The 5,602-nt window shown below is 29.6% G+C and overlaps 1 long non-coding RNA gene across 1 annotated transcript; it reads left to right on the top strand.

Annotated features, from left to right (window-relative positions):
- Positions 1-3,232: 3,232 nt before the first annotated feature.
- Positions 3,233-4,859, top strand: LOC133805302 (uncharacterized). The gene is made up of 3 exons (XR_009878911.1): positions 3,233-3,247; positions 3,882-3,928; positions 4,793-4,859. It is a non-coding gene; the product is annotated as an uncharacterized LOC133805302 (long non-coding RNA).
- Positions 4,860-5,602: the final 743 nt, after the last annotated feature.

Below are 5,602 nucleotides of genomic sequence, written 5' to 3'. Positions count from 1 at the left end.
GAGGTTTCGTTTTTGTTGTTTATTGGTGGAAGTTTAAAGCTTTATTTAAGTAGTTGAGAAGGAGAGCTGTGAGACATTGTGGTGTTTGAGTGTAAGCAGGTTAACTTGATATATATATATATATATCTTGTAAATTTGATGATGATAGTGAAGGCTGCCAGTGATCTAGTTTTGGATGAACCATGCTAGTGATCTAGTTTTGGTATAAGAGAATGAAGAGAGGAAATTTGAATAATTTGTACTGTATATATTTACACGCACTACAAATTTATATTCTCTTTCAGGTCTTGAGAATAAAATTAATAACTTAAGACTATTTTTTATGAGAGAAAATTAGTGTTGGAAAGATAAATAGAGATTGAATGTGTAAATCACATGCTAGAATAGTTAAATTTTATATATATAAATTTAGGATGTAACTCTATATTGATCTCTCTCTTTTGTTTTTTTTTTTTGATCAAAACTAAGTAAACTCAAGATCGGTTGTACTACAATATGACATAGGAAATTTAGAAAAATATATATTAGAATAAGCAATAAATGATAGAGATGAATGCCACAATGATAAGTTTCTTTTCCCTGTTTGAGGGATAACATCATAACATTATTCCTCATTCCACATGTGTTGGTATAAGAAAGTATAATCTGTATATATATTCTTTTTGTTTTCCAAGTTTTAGACCATATGGCCTTAGTCATTTGCAGTCACATATTGGCCTATGGTTTGAATTTGGTCTTCTTGTCTTATATAACTGAACTATTCACGAACAATATCATCAAATCATTTTCTTTCTTATGCTATAAATGTTCAATTTTAATGATTCTATTTTATATGAGTTGCATGACACAACTTTGTTTCAATGTTTCTGGTTTTAAAGAATTGTCCATCTGAGCATTACACACTCTAATATCCATACTTCATGATTAGCACTATCTGCAACTTTTGAGGCTTAAATTATACTTGAAAGTTATCTTTGTTATATTACAGCTTTATTTAAACTAAAGAAAGTAGATTCATATTGTTTTTGCTGAAGTTGATAGTTTCTAGTTATCCACTCAAATATACTTGAAAGATACATGGGTGATGTTTTCTTTGAACGGGACCAAAGAGAGAAAATGCACAAGTTTATTAGCTTCATAAAGCTTCTATTTCTCCACAAAGCAACAAAGCTTTGTTTATATTCCCATCTGAGTAATGATTAGTAGTATTAGTATGAATTTATGCTAAATCTTTACATTTTATTTGTCATGGTTATTATTAGTACGTTCTCTATTATTAAAAAATTAAAATTCTTCATATGAGGGCTCTTGCCAATTTGGTGAGACTGCTTTATGAACTGAAAAAATATCAATACCTCATGATAAGCACTACTTGCAACTTTTGAGGCTTAGAATATACTTGAAAGATATCTTTGTGATATTACTGCTATACTTATACTAGAGAAAGTAGATTCATATTGTTTTATGCATAATTTTATGAAATATATGAATATTGCATCTGGTCTGGGATTTCTTTTTCTTCTGTTGTTATAGATTATTCCATTTAGAAGTGTATATATATTTAGGAAATATGAACATTGCACATGCTCTTGTATTGCTGGTATGTTTTATTCATTAGATTTTTGTTTTATGAAGTATTCATGGTTTCATACTATTAGTTAATATTGTTAGTCATGGGTTTATGTTAATTAGTTACTGCTATTATTTTTTTAGTTATTCTAACTGTATTTTAGTAACTAACTTCTCTTGCCTTACTCTTGGCTCTCGCTGTACATCTTTACAATGCATAAATAAAAGTCCTTTAGCTCTTTTGATCATATTGATCAAGAGCTTCTTTCTCTAGTTACTTTCTAAACATTCACACGCTAGTTTTTGTGATTTTTTTTCTCTTTTTTCATGTGTTGCGGGTATTTTTTTCTTAATATGAATACTGGATATGCTCTAAGATATATACATATTTTCTCTTTTTATGGATCATGGGTAGTTAATACTTAAAAGGGTATATATCTTATGATTTTTCTCTTTTTTAATTTATGGATTATGGACGCCTTTATTTTTAATTTATTCCAACCTAGTCTATTCTTGCATGCAGACCCAAAGAAACAAGAGAAATGTTATCTTGAACCATGGCTAGCTTATTGTTTGTCAGGATTATTGGGGCTGAACATTCAAAGATGCAACTGGTAAAAATTCCTTGATAGATTTATTGTTCCGTACAGTTTTTGCTTCAAAAGTGTTGAGGTGTATTAAATAGGCAATAATAAGAATGCATTAAACAAATTTTTGCTTATTATATGTATTGAAACATGTGAATATTGAATGTTATGCATCAAATTATATATTCCACATCTTCTTTGGAAATTCAATGAAGCATTATAGAATAAGTAGATAAAACAAATTGGATTTCCCAAGAATTTAAGTGAACCATTTTATACATGTATGAATATATATATATATGTATGTATGTGATGGAGAGATGACCTGGGTTATAATTTTCTCAATGAAGGTAGAACTTTTGTCACTGTTGTTCCCAGGAAAGTGGTGTTATAGCTCATTCAGAATGTGTTTACGAGTTAAGTCTTAGTCTTTAGAGGGGTTTGTCACAAAGATACTGTTTATGCTATTGTAAATCATCATTTTGGTGATTAAGCAGCTAGTTCAAAGCAATAGGTTTTTACCCTCTTTTATTTATTAAAATATGGAAATACTTACACAGCAGTCAATGAGAATGGAGTAAAAAGTTTTAAGGTTCTTATACAACAAATCATTACCGTATCTTCTCTTAAATTTATTAAGGGCTTGAAGTCACTAAGTATATTGTAAGCAACAAGATTTCTGCTCACAATTCTCTTTTCTTTATTCACTGTTCTGAAAGTATAATGTAAACTAGTTAATACACCTTGCAAGGTACTTAGGAATAACAATATCTCTGATTCAATTCCACCAAATATTGGAGAATACCAAAACTTGACTCAGTTGTATGTTTTGATTGTACCAATGGAGCTAACTTTTTAAGTTGTTCTTTTTTAGTCCAATAGTTGGCATATTGTAATTTCACTTTACAGCATTTTTGTTGAACTATATATACATATATATAAAGTGAGAGAAAGTTCTGCATTTGGGAAAAACAGAGAACAGAGCATAATGTATTGTATATGGTGTTGCACAGGAGGAAATGAAGTGTTTCTAGGTTCAAAATGTGGTAGATGACACAGAGAATGGAAAGCTTTTCAGAAAGAAGAAACAGGTGTTTTTACATTTTTAATGAAAATGTCTGGTAATAACTAGTAGATATTTTTATGGGATTTTTCTTGGCATTCTTTTTTTATGAACGTGAAGATTGAAAAATTCATGGTGTTGGACTATATATATAAATATATATATATATTATATTGATATTTTGTATATGTGTGGGGTCCAATGATGTGAAACTGATTTGCTAGCTTTGTTTTTAACTAACAATGATGCAAATCTTCTTTTGTCTTTAGTGCATACTATTTTGAAAGATATGTTGATTGCTTGCTGATTTGTAATGGAAGCAAAAGCTTCTTGTGCAAAGTAAGCATCCCAACATTTTCTAGGTATATATAGGTCAACAATTTGACCATAACAACCACCCAATTAGAGAGTTAAATTTATTTTCCCTTTAATATATAAGTATATATTATTTATTTACAAATGGTAGAGGAATTATTTGGCTTAGAGACTTTAATTAATTGTTATCTTGTGTGCTTTTTTCATTTTAAAAGCACATAAGATGCTTGTTTCTTTATTTTGCACTTATGTTTGCTTCCAGAATATTAGTTTAACAAGTTCTATTTAATGCCTTTTAGATTTATTTTTGTGTTTATATTCAAATTTCTTTCAATATTTAACTGTAGTTGGAAGTACTGGCTGCACTAAGGACCTTGATAGCGAAGCCAAAGAGGTTGCACAAACTTTTGCTTGAAAATGTTATTGTTTTTTTATTTGCAATATCATTAACTTGCATCCTAATTATGATGATGGGAATAAACAAGTTAGGTTGAGAATTACAAAACCAAACTATAATTTAGTTAGCAATGTCATTATTTGGATTTTTTTGTCTTTCTGTTTTGAACTAACACTACCAATTTAATTCTAGAACTTTTATTTTTTTCTCTTGCATAATTTCCCAAGCAAATGATTAGATTCTATTGAGGTGTTTTTATTGGTTCTGTGGCACCCTCTATTTTAATTTATTGAGTCATACCAAATACCTGATAGTACTTCATGTTTATGATTTTCTCCATTTGATTTCTATACCAAATACCACTGGACTTGCTTACCTCAACCAGGTGAAAGGAGGGTGTGAATTCATATATCTCAGCTTGAATTGAAATTGGTCCATTTCTGCCTTTGATCCCTCCATTTTCAGGGACCCCTATCCTTTTCTGTTTGATGATATTTGAAAGAAAATAGTGATTTGGTGGCTGTTAAAGTGAAAAGGCCCTTTGTTATTGAATTTTTTATGGTGGCAAGTCTAGAAGAGACATAAAACATTCATTACTTGACAAAGAATGTCAATGCAAATTTGATAGGGAATACAAAAAAAAAAGCTAATTAACTCACTCTTTTAGAGGTGAGAGGTAGGGAAAACAGAGAGATACCTACCTCACCTACAAAAAGGAGAATATTCAATAAGATTATTTAATATTTTTCTCGATAGGGGATGATGGCCCACCTATATATATTGCTTGATCTGTCAAAATCTTATTCCCCTAATATCCAAAGTTACTCTTTTTCTAGTTTGTTTTGTTGGTGTTCTTGGCAGGTTATTAAAGGGTTCAATCACTTTCAATATCATCCGCTTATACTAGGTACACTGACTATGATTTCAACAGCATGACATGCTTAAATTTAAATTTTTCTTGAGTTATGTTGATAAAGAGTGAATTTATAATAATTTAGGATCAACATATTGTATTCTAATGTGATTCTATAGTAGTTTATAGTAGTTCATGAGGTCGATTGATTTATTGTTATGCACTCTACAATCAAATTCTTTATTTCACAATCTCTTGTATAGATTATGGCAAACTTTGACTCATGAATGGTGATTTTGGTGCCTTCAATTTGTACAGTAGCATGTTAATGATTTTTGTTTTTAGTATTTATCACTATTATCTCTTTTTTTATTGTTGCTAGGTCCCGAAAGCTAATCTCAACAGTTTTATTACTGTTATGGTTGGATTAGTATGGTACATATATAAATTTTGTTTAACTTCTCTATCGTTTCCTTCCTCTCTTTCTCTCTCACACATATACATGAACACATGATTTCATACTAAAAAAAAAAACCAATGTCTTATAATTTAGTGTTTGGTTTCTTTGTTTGCTTTGGTGTAGTTGTGAATTCATTATTTTGTATGTGGTGTCCTCTCTTGGAAATAATTTCCATAGCATTTTTCTTGAAGTAATTAGTGATGCTAGATAATAACAATAAAATATTTCTTTGTTTATTTTTGCACATGTAACAAGCGAATAGAAAATGATACTTAATTTTGAAGGCTTTGTGTTGGGCAGCTGTAGAATATTTTGTGCTGAAAGTAGTAGAATATGTTGAATATTTAAGACTACTTGA

The sequence above is a fragment of the Humulus lupulus genome, chromosome X (genome assembly GCF_963169125.1).
Source record: "Humulus lupulus chromosome X, drHumLupu1.1, whole genome shotgun sequence".
Lineage (NCBI taxonomy): Eukaryota > Viridiplantae > Streptophyta > Magnoliopsida > Rosales > Cannabaceae > Humulus > Humulus lupulus.
This window is presented reverse-complemented; position numbering and strand designations above follow the sequence as displayed.